The sequence below is a fragment of the Scyliorhinus torazame genome, chromosome 5 (genome assembly GCF_047496885.1).
Source record: "Scyliorhinus torazame isolate Kashiwa2021f chromosome 5, sScyTor2.1, whole genome shotgun sequence".
NCBI lineage: Eukaryota > Metazoa > Chordata > Chondrichthyes > Carcharhiniformes > Scyliorhinidae > Scyliorhinus > Scyliorhinus torazame.
In genome coordinates, this window is record NC_092711.1 from 77,743,543 (window position 1) to 77,757,863 (window position 14,321).

Sequence of the window (14,321 nt, forward strand, 5' to 3'; positions counted from 1 at the left end):
GTCCAAAGATGGGCAGGTTAGCTGGATTGGCCATGCTAAATTACCCCTTAGTATCCAAAAGGTTAGGTGGGGATAGGATGGAGGTGTCGGCTTAGGCAGGGTGCTCTTTCCAAGGGCCGGTGCAGACTCGATGGTCAGAATGGCCTCCTTCTGCACTGTATATTCTCTGATTCTATGTAAATGCCAGCATTCCATTCGCCTTTTTGATTATTTTCTGCACTTGTTCCTGGCAGTTTAGGGATCTATGCACCTGAACCCTCCAGACTCTTTGCCATCCACTGAACTTAACCTCTTTCCATTTAGAAAGCCCTCTGTTCTATTCTTTTTTGGTTCAAAACAGATAACCTCACACTCGATTACATGGAATTCCATTTGCCACAATTTTGCCCATTCACCTAGCAATTTTATGCCATCATCTAGGCTGTCCATCATGCCATCTAACTTTGTATCATCAGCAACAGTAAAGAGGCCCTTCCTCCCATTGAGTCTGCACCGACACTCGCAAAACACCTGACCGACCTGATTCCATTTGCCAACACTTGGCCCATAGCCTTGAATGTTATGACCTGCCAAGTGTTAACCCAGGTACTTTATAACCCACCTCTACCACCCTCCCAAGCAGTGCGTTCCAAACCGTCACCATCCTCTGGGTAAAAAGGTTTTTCCTCAAGACCCTTTAAACCACCTGCCCCTCACCATGAGCTTGCATCCCCTTGTGACACCTTCAACTGAGGGGAACAGCTGCTCCCTATCCATCCTGTCCAAGCTCCTAATAATCTTGTACACCTCAATCAGCACCCCCCCCTCCACCCCCCCCCCCCCCCCCTCCTCCACCAGTCTTCTCGGCTCCAATGGAAAAAACCCAAGCCTATAGGATAACTCAGAAAATTGAAAGGAAAATACAGGATAATCCAGGAAACTACAAGCTGGTGAACTTTACATCAGTGGTAGGGAAATTATTGGAGAGGATTCTTCAAGACAGGATTTGCGCCCATTTCAAAGCAAGTGGACGTATTAGCGAGAGGCAGCATGGTTTGTGAAGGGGAGGTCGTGTCTCACTAACTTGATCGGGTTTTTCGAGGAAGTGACAGAGATGATTGACGAAGGTAGTAAGCCCCTTGGCAGTACAGAAGGTGAAGTCACACAGGATTTGAGAAGAGCTGATAAGATAGGTATAGCATTGGCTCGGTCATAGAAGACAGAGGGTAGCAGCAGAAGGGTGCTTTTCTGAATGGATGGCTATGACTAGTGGTGTTCAGTAGGGATCAGTGCTGGGACCTGTGCTGTTTGTAGTATATATAAATGATTTGGAGGAAAACGTAATTGCTTTGATTAGTAAGATTGCAGATGACACAAAGTTGGTGGAATTGCGGGTCGCGATGTGGACTGTCAGAGGATTCTGAAGGATATAGATCAGTTGGAGACTTGGGCAGAGATATGGCACATGGAGCCAAATGTGAGGTAATGCATTTTGGAAGATCTAATACAGGAGGGAAATATACACTAAATGGCAGAACCCTTAAGAGTATTGACAGGCAGAGGGATCTAGGTGTACAGGTCCACAGGTCACTGAAAGTGGCATCGCAGGTGGAGAAGGTAGTCAAGAAGACATACGGCATGCTTGCCTTCTTTGGCCGAGGAATTGAGTTTCAAAATTGGCTAGTCATGTTGCAGATTTATAGAACTTTTATTAGGCCACACTTGGAATATAGTGTTCAATTCTGGTCGCCACACAACCAGAAAGATGTGGAGGCTTTGGAGAGGATACAGAAAAGATTTCCAAGGATGTTGCCTGGTATGGAGCGCATTAGCTACAAGGATAGGTCGGAGAAACTTGGTTTGTTCTTACTGGAATGACGGAGATTGAGGGGCGACCTGAAAGAAGTCTACAAAATTATGAGGAGCATGGACAGAGAAGGTAGTCAGAAACATTTTTCCAGGGTGGAAGAGTCAATTACTGGGAGACACAGGTTTAAGGTGTGAGGGGCAAAGTTCAGAGGAGATGCATGAGGGAAGTTGTTTTTACACAGAGGGTAGTGGATGCCTGGAACTCACTTGCCAGAGGTGCTGGTGGAAGCAGGTATGATAGTGACATTTAAGGGACGTCTTGACAAATACATGAATAGGTTAGGAATAGAGGGATATGGACCCCGGAAGAGTAGAAGGTTTTAGGTTAGATGGGCAGCATGGTCGGTGCATCCTTGGGAAGGCCGAATAGCCTGTTCCTGTGCTGAATGTTTCTGTGCTCTTTGTTTGTTCATCCAACCTCTCTTCATAATTTAAATGTTCCATCCCATGCAACCTCCTCTGCACTGTCTCCAATCACATCCTTCCTATAATGTGACGAGCAGAAATGCTCACAGTAATGTCCCATATGCCTTTTTCACCACCCTATTAACCTGCCCTTCCACGTTCAGAGATCTCTGGACAAACACGCCAAGGTCCCTTTGTTGCTCAGAACTTCCCAGTGCCATGCTGTTCATTGAATACTTCCTTGTCACATTACGCCTTCCAAAGTGTGTCACCTCACTGTTAAGGTTTCAAATAGGGGCAGCACGGTAGCATAGTGGTTAGCACAATTGCTTCACAGTGCGAGAGTCCCAGGTTCGATTCCCAGCTTGGGTCACTGTCTGTGCAGAGTCTGCACGTTCTCCCCGTGTGCGCGTGGGTTTCCTTCGGGTGTTCCGGTTTCCTCCCACAATCCAAAGATGTGCAGGTTAGGTGGATAGGCCATGCTAAATTGCCCTCAGTGTCCAAAATTGCCCTTAGTGTTGGGTGGGGTTACTGGGTTATGGGGATAGGGTAGAGATGTGGGCCTGGGTAGGGTGCTCTTTCCAAGAGCCGGTGCAGACTTGATGGGCCGAATGGCCTCCTTCTGTACTGTAAATTCTATGATTCTAAATCCATTTTGCCACTTTTCTGCCCATTTGACCATCCCGTCTATATCTTCCTGTTACCCAAGACACTCAACCTCACTGTTAACCACCCGGCCAATCTTTGAGTCATTCGCAAGTCTCCCATGTGGGATCTTGTCAAATGCTTTATTGAAATCCATGTAAACTACATCAACTGCACTGCCCACATCCACACACCTGGTCACATGCTCAAAAAATTCAATCAAATTTGTTAGGCATGACCTCTGATAGTGTCATGCTGACTATTCCTGATCAAACCTCTCCAAGTGGAGATAAGAGTGCATCAGAATTTTCTCCAATAGTTTCCCTGCCACTGACATGAAACTCACTAGTCTGCAGTTCCCTGGCTTATCTCTACAACCTTTCTTTTTTTTTTTAAATTTAGAGTACCCAATTATTTTTTTCCAAATTAACGGCCAATTAAGCATGGCCAATCCACCTAACCTGCACATTTTTATGTTGTGGGGGTGAAACCCACACAGACATGGGGAGAATGTGCAAACTCCACAGACAGTGACCCAGAGCCGGGATTCTAACCTGGGTCCTCAGCGCCACAGTCCCAGTGCTATTGACTGCACCACATGCCACCCATTCTACAATCTTTCTTAAATAGTAGGACCACATTAGCTGTTCTCAAGTCCCCTGGCAACACCCCCGTGGCCAGAGAGGGATTAAACCTTTGGGTCAGAGCCCCAGCAATCTCCTCCCACAGCATCCTGGGACTCAATTCATCCAGAGCTAGTAATTTAATAATCTTATGGGCGGCACGGTCGCATAGTGGTTAGCACTATTGCTTCACAGCACCAGGCACATGGGTTTGATTCCGAGCTTGGTTCACTGTCTGTGCAGAGTCTGCACGTTCTCCCCGTGTCTGCGTGGGTTTCCTCCGGGTGCTCAGGTTTCCTCCCACAAGTCCCAAAAGACGAGCTTGTTAGGTGAATTGGACATTCTGAATTCTCACTCTGTGTACTCGAACAGGCGCCGCAGTCTGGCGACGAGGGGATTTTTATAGTAACTTCATTGCAGTGTTCATGTAAGCCTACTTGTGACACTAATAATAAAGATTATGAATGGGTCGAAGGGCCTCTTTCCGTGCTGAAAGACACTATGACTGTAAAGATAGAGGTGGTAGAAGGAGGGAGGGAATGACTTTATAGAGAAACTGCCAAAGCCACAACATTCACCAGCTCTGAGGACACACCTTAGCTCCCTTTCCAATCTGAAAGCAGCCTGAGCTGGATTTACATTCCCCTTAATTGATCATTGCTGGGCGATAATCCTGTACTTCCTCACCTCACACCACTGTGACAGCACCTTCACTACACAGACTGCAGCAACTGACCAAACATCACCTTCCCAGTTATTCCTGAAGGCACCGCCTTCCCAACCTGGCCCCTTGCCTGAGGTGCGGTGATCCTCAGGTCACATCACCGCCGGTCAGCTCTCTCCCGGGACCAGGCCCTGGTTCACAGCCGCCATCTTGGGGAAGCAGGACGCATGCGCTGGCATCTTGGCGATGCAACACCTAGTGGGCGGGGCCTGCAGGTTTCTGTTCCCAGCCGGGTCCTAGTGCCCGCCTGAACAATTTATTGCAACAGGTTTTAAAAAAGTTTTACCCACGCCCAGGCTGAACCTCCTGTTTGGAGCCTGGAGGTGTCTGTGGGTCACGTTTACATTCAGTGTGAGAGGCTGCAGCCTCTATATAGCTACCTGAAGGGGATTAAAAGCGTTTGATTACATTTCGGGGACTTTCCAGCCATTATCAGGATGTTTGTGTGATATTTTCTTACCCTCAGTGTGATTTTTCTTTCTTTAAAACACATTTCAGCAGCAGGCTTACTGGTGATTTTTAACGGATAGAAGGTTGTTTATCATCACACTATTTCCCTGCATGTTTGAACATCTCAGTCTCCCGTCTCTTTCACACTCACTGACACATACACAGAAATTAGGTACAGATCAAGTTGAAGCTGTAATGATGAAAATGGAATGCAGACTGCAGTCTTTATATCGCTGCAGGCTTAGACCATAAGACCATAAGACATAGGAGCGGAAGTAAGGCCATTCGGCCCATCGAGTCCACTCCACCATTCAATCATGGCTGATTTCAACTCCATTTACCCGCTCTCTCTCCATAGCCCTTAATTCCTCGAGAAATCAAGAATTTATCAACTTCTGTCTTAAAGACACTCAACGTCCCGGCCTCCACCGCCCTCTGTGGCAATGAATTCCACAGACCCACCACTCTCTGGCTGAAGAAATTTCTCCTCATCTCTGTTCTAAAGTGACTCCCTTTTATTCTAAGGCTGTGCCCCTGGGTCCTAGTCTCCCCTGCTAATGAAAACAACTTCCCTACGTCCACCCTATCTAAGCCATTCATTATCTTGTAAGTTTCTATTAGATCTCCCCTCAACCTCCCAAACTCCAATGAATATAATTCCAGGATCCTCAGACGTTCATCGTATGTTAGGCTTACCATTCCTGGGATCTTCCGTGTGAATCTCCGCTGGACCCGCTCCAGTGCCAGTATGTCCTTCCTGAGGTGTGGGGCCCAAAATTGCACACAGTATTCTAAATGGGGCCTAACTAATGCTTTATAAAGCTTCAGAAGTACATCCCTGCTTTTATATTCCAAGCCTCTTGAGATAAATGATAACATTGTATTTGCTTTCTTAATTACGGACTCAACCTGCAAGTTTACCTTTAGAGAATCCTGGACTAGGACTCCAAAGTCCCTTTGCACTTCAGCATTATGAATTTTGTCACCGTTTAGAAAATAGTCCATGCCTCTATTCTTTTTTCCAAAGTGCAGGACCTCGCACTTGCCCACGTTGAATTTCATCAGCCATTTCTTGGACCACTTTCCTAAACTGTCTAAATCTTTCTGCAGCCTCCCCACCTCCTCCATACTACCTGCCCCTCCACCTATCTTTGTATCATCGGCAAACTTAGCCAGAATGCCCCCAGTCCCGTCATCTAGATCGTTAATATATAAAGAGAACAGCTGTGGCCCCAACACTGAACCCTGCGGGACACCACTTGTCACCAGTTGCCATTCCAAAAAAGAACCTTTTATCCCAACTCTCTGCCTTCTGCCTGACAGCCAATCGTCAATCCATGTTAGTACCTTGCCTCGAATACCATGGGCCCTTATTTTACTCAGCAGTCTCCCGTGAGGCACCTTATCAAAGGCCTTTTGGAAGTCAAGATAGATAACATCCATTGGCTCTCCTTGGTCTAACCTATTTGTTATCTCTTCAAAGAACTCTAACAGGTTTGTCAGGCACGACCTCCCCTTACTAAATCCATGCTGACTTGTCCTAATCCGACCCTGCACTTCCAAGAATTTAGAAATCTCATCCTTAACAATGGATTCTAGAATCTTGCCAACAACCGAGGTTCGGCTAATTGGCCTATAATTTTCCATCTTTTTCCTTGTTCCCTTCTTGAACAGGGGGGTTACAACAGCGATTTTCCAATCGTCTGGGACTTTCCCTGACTCCAGTGACTTTTGAAAGATCATAACTAATGCCTCCACTATTTATTCAGCTATCTCCTTTGGAACTCTAGGATGTAGCCCATCTGGGCCCAGAGGTTTATCAATTTTTAGACCTCTTAGTTTCTCTAGCACTTTCTCCTTTGTGATGGCTACCATAGTCAACTCTGCCCCCTGACTCTCCTGAATTGTTGGGATATTACTCATATCTTCTACTGTGAAGACTGACGCAAAGTACTTATTTAGTTCCTCAGATATTTCCGTGTCTCCCATCACTAGATTACCAGCGTCATTTTGGAGCGGCCAAATGTCTACTTTTGCCTCCCGTTTGTTTCTAATGTATTAAAAAAAACTTTTACTATCATTCCTAATGTTACTGGCTAGCCTACCTTCATAATTGATCCTCTCTTTCCTTATTTCTCTCTTTGTTATCCTCTGTTTGTTTTTGTAGCCTTCCCAATCTTCTGACTTCCCACTACTCTTTGCCACATTATAGGCTTTCTCTTTTGCTTTGATGCATTCCCTAACTTCCTTTGTCAGCCATGGCTGCCTAATCCCCCCTCTGATAACCTTTCTTTTCTTTGGGATGAACCTCTGTACTGTGTCCTCAATTACTCCCAGAAACTCCTGCCATTGCTGTTCTACTGTCTTTCCCACTAGGCTCTGCTCCCAGTCGATTTTCGTCAGTTCCTCCCTCATGCCCCTGTAGTTACCTTTATTTAACTGTATCACCTTTACATCTGATTCTACCTTCATTCTTTCAAATTGGAGATTGAATTCTACCATATTATGATCACTGCCTCCTAAGTTACTTTAAGATCTTTAATCAAGTATGGCTCATTACATAACACTAAGTCCAGAATGGCCTGTACCCTCGTGGGCTCCATCACAAGCTGTTCCAAAAAGCCCTCCTGTAAACATTCAATGAATTCCCTTTCCTTGGGTCCACTGGCAGAATTATTTACCCAGTCCACCTGCATATTGAAGTCCCCCATGGCCACAGTGACCTTGCCTTTCTGACATGCACTTTCTGTTTCGTGGTGCATTTTGTGCCCCTGGTCCTGACCACTGTTAGGAGGCCTGTACATAACTCCCATTATGGTTTTTTTGCCTTTGTGGTTCCTCAACTCTACCCACACAGACTCCACATCATCTGACCCTATGCCATTTAGTGCTATTGATTTAATTTCATTCCTAATTAACAAGGCAACCCCGCCCCCTCTGCCCACCTCTCTGTCTTTTCGATAGGTTGTGAATCCCTGGATGTTTAAATGCCAGTCCTGAACCCCCTGCAACCACGTCTCTGTGATGCCTACCACATCATACCTGCCAGTCACAATCTGGGCCACAAGCTCATCTACCTTGTTCCGTACACTGCGCGCATTTAAATATAGCACCTTTAATTCTCCATTGACAGTCCCTTTTTGTTTTCTTAGTGTGGTGGACCTTGGTTTACTGAGCCTTTCCATACACTGTGTCACATTTTGTGGGATGGGCACTATCGTAACCTCTCCTGAGTTCTGTCTTTTCGTGCTTTTTTGTATTCCTAAGCAGCTACGCTTCCCACTGATTACTTCACCTCTTGGTTCCCTGACTTCCCCTCCCCCCACCCCCCAATCTCTAGTTTAAAGTCCTATTGACCACCCTATTTACTCTTTTCGCCAGAACACTGGTCCCAGCTCGGTTCAGGTGGAGACCATCCCAACGGTATAGGTCCCCACTGTCCCAAAACTGATGCCAGTGTCCCATGAAAAGGAACCCCTCTTTCCCACACCACTCTTTCAGCCACGTTCCCTTATTCTTGCCTCCCGATGCCAATTTGCACGTGGCTCGGGCAGTAATCCAGAGATTATGACCCTTGAGGACCTGTTTTTTAATTTGAATCCTAGCTCTTTATAATCTCTAAACAGGTCCTCTTTTCTAGACTTGCCTATGTTGTTGGTACCGACATGGACCACAACAACTGGATCCTCCCCCTCCCTCTCCAGTATCCTTTCAAGCCGGTCAGAGATGTCCCGCACTCTAGCACCGGGCAGGCAACATACCATGGGGGACTCTTTATCCTGCTCACAAAGGATACTATCTATCCCCCTGATAATAGAATCCCCTACAACTACAACTTGCCTATTTACTCCCTCCCCTTGAATGGCCTGCTGAACCATGATGCCTTGGTCAGTTGACTCATCCTTCCTGCAGCCCTGTTCGCCATCCACACAGGGAGCAAGTGCCTCATACCTGTTGGACAGGGTCAAGGGCTGAGGCTCCTGAGTTCCTGACTGCTGGTTCCCTTTACCTGCCTGACTTGCAGTCACACCCTGCTGTCCCTGGCCACCGGCAGGATTTAAACTACTTACTGTGACAGGTGTGACTGCCTCCTGAAACACAGTGTCCAGGTAAGTCTCCCCCCTCCCGGATGTGCCTCAGTGTTTGAAGCTCAGACTCCAGCTCATCAACTCTGAGCCGGAGCTCTTCGAGCAGCCAACACTTACTGCAGATGTGGTCGCTGCAGCTCGCAATGGGATCTGTCAGCTCCCACATCAAGCAGCTCAAGCACATCGCCTGACCAGCCATCACTGATTAATTAATTAGTTTAATTTAAGTTTACGAGTTTAGCTGTGTTTTTAAAAAATTTGGGGCATATTTGCTATCACCAATCAGATCACAGCTTCCCTCTGACGTCACTTTAGGGAAAAAAACTGGAAAACAGGAAGTTACCGTTAGGTTTTTATAATCACAGAGCCTGCTCCTCCTCCTCCGAACGACTCCCAAAATTAGGTCCGAAGAAAGCGAGCGAACAAAACAGTCGGGAAAAAACACCTTCTCCCACTCTGCACCGAATTACCTCACTACACCAAATTACCAAATTCTCACTCTGTCTGTGTCTCACTCACTCAGGCTGTGTCTCTTTGACCAGCGCAATGCTTACTAAGTGCGCTTTCTGTCTGTCTTTTATACAGACTTTAGGATGACTCACACTAAAACTTCAAAGAGAAGAATACAATGTGTACCTTTGTGCCCTTTAACAGGCCTCAGGTGACTGCCAGATAACTGCCTCTCAGCAATTAGGGTGGGGGCAGCTTCAGCCAATCAGACACTAATCTACACTGCACTTTTAACTGAAAAACAGCACAATTAGATTAACCACTTACCTTTCCTGGTTACCTCACTGCACCAAATTACCAAATTCTCACTCTGTCTGTGTCTCACTCACTCAGGCTGTGTCTCCTTGACCAACGCAATGCTTGTTGTCTTGTTGAGCAGATCCTTTAGTTGGAGTGAAGCGTTTTTAGAAACAAATAATTCTCATGAGGCTCTGAAGCTTCTTGTGGATGAATAGCCAGGAGGTTGGTTCTCAGGTGGACTTGGAAGCTGGAATAAGTTCAGTACTGTGGCTGCACTGGGAGACATTCAGCTCTGCTGGTTCAGCTGGTTCCTGGTGCTTCAGATGCGTCTCACACACACATTTGCTTTGTTCAGGGTTTATTATACTGCATCCCTGACAATTAACTGCAGGGTTAAAACTCTGGGACCCAGAATACCCCGATGCAATAGCAGTTTACGATGCTCACTCACGCTTATCTCTGTCCCAATTCGAGCTCATTCTCCTGTGTTCAATACGGCCCTTGGAGACCAACAATCCCGAGATTTCATGTTCTTCAAACGCTGGTTAATCCTGATACAACGAGACATTTAAACTTCACAGGTGGATGCAAAGTTTCCTTGTTCAGGTCCATGTTTAACTAAATATTGGTCAGAGAATCGAATATTGGCCAGTTTAATGTCCATTGTAACCTGTTAAGTTGCAGCCATCTTGACAGAGTTCGTGGATCTTACAGTCTATAATATCTAGTATCCTTTTTTAAATAAAATATTTTTATTCAAATTTTTACATATTTTCAACCAAACAGAAATAAGAAACCCTTACAGAAATAAGAAAAAACAAAGAACACATAAATAAACATCTTATAGCTATGTCACGTATTCCCCCAATATACAAGCCCCCATTAAACGATAATAAACACAGTAGTAAACACAAAGTACCCCCCCTTCCCCCAGGTTGCTGCTTTCCACCTCCTAACGCTCCGCGAGAAAGTCTATGAATGGTTGCCATGGCCTGAAGAACCCTTGCACAGATCCTCTTAAGGCAAATTTTACCCTCACCAATTTAATGAACCCCGCCATTTCGCTGATCCAGGCTTCCACGCTTGGGGGCCTCGCATCTTTCCACTGTAGCAGAATCCTCCGCCGGGCTACCAGGGACGCAAAGGCCAGAATATCAGCCTCTTTCGCCTCTTGCACTCCCGGCTCGTCCAATACCCCAAATAGTGCGAGCCTCCAACTCGGCTTAACCTGGATATGCACCACCTTAGACACCATCCTCACAACGCCACTCCAGAACCCATCCAGCGCTGGGCACGCCCAGAACATGTGGGCGTGATTTGCTGGGCTCCCTGAACACCTCACACACCTGTCCTCTACTCCAAAAAAACGACTCACCATTGCCCCAGTCATGTGCGCCCTGTGCAGAACCTTAAATTGTATCAGGCTACGCCTGGCGCAAGAGGAAGACTTTACCCTACCCAGGGCGTCTGCACACGTTCCCTCGTCTATCTCCTCCCCCAGCTCCTCCTCCCATTTACCTTTCAGCTCCTCCACCGAGGCCTCCTCCTCCTGCATCTCCTGGTAGATCACCGAGACCTTGCCTTCTCCAACCCACACCCCCAAGAGCACCCTATCCTGGTTCCTACGTGCTGGCAGCAGTGGGAATTCCCTCACCGGCCGTCTTACAAACGCCCTTATCTGCATGTACCTGAAGGCATTTCCAGGGGGGAGCCCAAATTTTTCCTCCAACGCCCCATGGCTCGCAAACGTCCCATCTATAAACAGGTCCCCCATCCTTCTAATACCTGCCCTGTGCCAGCTCAGGAACCCCCCATCCATTCTCCCCGGGACAAACCGATGGTTCTCTCGGACCGGACACCACACCGAAGCCTCTGCCTCCCCCCTGTGGCGTCTCTCCTGCCCCCAGATTTTGAGGGTCGCCGCCACCAGTGGACTTGTGGTGTACCTTGTCGGCGGGAGCGGCAGCGGTGCCGTCACCAGCGCTCTCAGGCTCGTGCCCACACAGGATGCCATCTCCAGCCTCTTCCATGCCGCCCCCTCCCCCTCCATTACCCACTTGCGTATCATCGCCACATTGGCAGCCCAGTAGTACCCACACAGATTAGGAAATGCTAGCCCTCCTCTGCCCCTGCTCCGTTCCAGAAACACCCTTCTCACCCTCGGGGTCTTTTTCGCCCATACAAACTCCATGATGCTCTTGCTGACCCACTTAAAAAAGGCCTTAGGGATCAGGATGGGGAGGCACTGGAATATAAAAAGGAACCTCGGGAGCACCATCATTTTCAGCGACTGTACCCTACCCGCCAGGGAGAGTGGCAGCATATCCCACCTTTTAAACTCCTCCTCCATCTGCTCCACCAGCCTCATCAAGTTGAGCTTATGTAGGGCCCCCCACAGCTCCTAGCCACCTGGATCCCTAGGTACCGAAAACTCCTTTCCGCCCTCTTCACTGGAAGCTCGTCTATCCCCCTTCCCTGGTCCCCTGGGTGTATCATGAATAGCTCACTCATCCCCATGTTGAGCTTATACCCGGAAAAGTCTCCAAGCTCCCTGAGGATCCGCAACACCTCCGGCATCCCCCCCCCCCCACCGGGTCCGCCACATATAGTATGTACCTGAAGGCATTTCCAGGGGGGAGGCCGGATTTTTCCTCCAACACCCCAAGGCTCGCAAACGTCCCATCTATAAACAGGTCCCCCACCCTTCTAATACCTGCCCTGTGCCAGCTCAGGAACACATACAGTCTGCATACAGAGATACCCGGTGTTCCTCCCCCCCCCCCCCCCCCCCCCCCCACACACACACACCAGCCCCCTCCAGTTCCTGGACTCCCTCATCGCCAAGGGCTCAATTGCCAACGCAAATAGCGGGGGGGGGGGGGGGGGGGGGGGGGGGGGGGAGGGGGCACCCCTGCCTCGTCCCCCGGTACAGCCAAAAGTATTCCGACCTCCTCCGATTTGTGTCAGCCCCTCATAGAAGTCTCGAAATACCCCATTTATTCCCACCGCACTCCGCACCGTGTTCCCCCCTTTATCCCTAACTCCCCCAATCTCCCTCGCTGCCTCCCACTTCCGAAGCTGGTGTGCCAACATCCGGCTAGCCTTCTCCCATATTCATACACCGCCCTTTGCGCCTTCCTCCACTGCACTCCGCCTTCTTGGTAGTCAACAGGTCGAACTCGGCCTGGAGGCTCCGTCGCTCCTTGAGTAGTCCCTCCTCGGGGACCTCTGCATACCTCCTATCTACCCTTAAAATCTCCCCACCAACCTCTCCCTCTCCTTCCCCTCCTTGTGGGCATAGTGGAGATTAGCTCTCCCCTAATCACCGCCTTCAGCCCCTCCCAGACCACCCCTACCTGCATCCCCCAATATTGTTAACTCTAGGTATCTTTCAATGCAACCCCGGATCCGCCCACTCACCTCCTCATCCGCCAGCAAACCCATCTCCAGGCACCACAGCGGGCGCTAGTCCCTCTCCTCCCCTAGCTCGAGCTCCACCCAGTGCGGGGCATGGTCTGAGATGGCTATGGCCGAATACTCGTGTCCTCCACCCTCGGGATCAGCCCTGCTCAAACGAAGAAGTCAATCCGGAGTAGGCTTTATGGACGTGGGAAAAGAAAGAGAATTCCTGGCCCCGGCCTAACAAAACTCCATGGGTCCACTCCTCCCATCAACACCTCAACACCTTGGCCGCCGCCGGCCTCTTACCTGTCCTGAACCTAGGCGGTCCAATGCTGGATCCAGTACCGTATTAAAATCCCTCCCCCATTATCAAGCTCCCTGCCTCCAGGTCCGGAATCCGGCATCGTCCCAATTCGGGGGATACACATTCACCAAGACCACCTGCACTCCCTGCAGCTTACCACTCACCATCACGTACCTACCTCCATTGTCTGCCACGATGCTCAGCACCTCAAACGACACCGCTTCCCCACAAACATCGCCACCCTCGATTCTTTGCATCCAACCCCGAATGGAAAAACTGCCCTACCCACCCCTTTCTCAGCCTAACCTGGTCTGCCACGCTCAAATGCGTACTCCTGGAGCATGACCACATCTGCCTTCAGTTCCCTTCAGGTGAGCGAACACACGGGCCCTCTTGACCGGCCCATTCAGGCCTCTCACCTTCCAAGTTATCAGCCAGATCAGGGGGCTGCGCCCCCCCACTGCCGATTAGCCATCTCCCTTTCTAGACCAGCCCCGTGCCCGCGCCTCCCACATTACTCCGTTCCTCCCCAGCGGCAGACCCTCACCCCGACTCGCGCTTCAGGCTCCAGCTCCCCCTTGGCCAATGCAGCAGCAACCCAGTCCCCCCCCCCCCCCCCCGCCAGCTAGGTTCCCCCCCGAGCTGCGTTGCTCCCCCCATAGCACTCCTGTATGTCAGCTGACTCCTGCTGACCCCCGCCGCCCCCCGCCACTCCATCGAACCCCCCCAGTGTGAGAATCTCCCCCCCCCCTCCTGTCCATCAGCGGGCGCTCCTCTCTAGCACCACCCCTCCCCCTTCCTTCCCCACGCTTTCCACCAAGCCGGCCCCACCCCCTCTGGCGCGGCTCCCTTTCGCGGCGCATCATCCCAGCTCCCCACCTCAGGCCTCCCGTCTCGCCTCCCCCGCAATGGGGCCCCCTCTTCCAACCACCGCCGTCCACACTCTCACCAAACCCCCACTATGAACCATTTCACCCTACCCCACCCAGCACCCAAAAAAAAAACAGGACCAAACAGAACAGAACATCCCCCAAACACAACAATCACATCAATCCCTCCCAACATCCCTCGCAACCGACCTT

The 14,321-nt window shown here is 49.5% G+C and overlaps 1 protein-coding gene across 8 annotated transcripts in view; it reads right to left on the minus strand.

The window, feature by feature from the left end:
* LOC140421423 (uncharacterized) overlaps nt 1-14,321 on the minus strand; it is a 307,993-nt gene that overhangs the window by 29,987 nt on the left and 263,685 nt on the right. For 2 of the 8 annotated variants that reach the window (XR_011946756.1, XM_072506116.1), the window contains exon 1: nt 4,268-4,384. The exons of 2 other annotated variants lie outside the window; for them this stretch is intronic. The gene's annotated coding sequence lies outside the window, so the exon portion shown is untranslated. Of the gene's footprint in view, nt 1-4,208; nt 4,408-14,321 lie in introns of those variants that run through there. 4 more of the 8 variants (XR_011946757.1, XR_011946755.1, XM_072506117.1 and 1 more) reach the window with 4 other exon arrangements.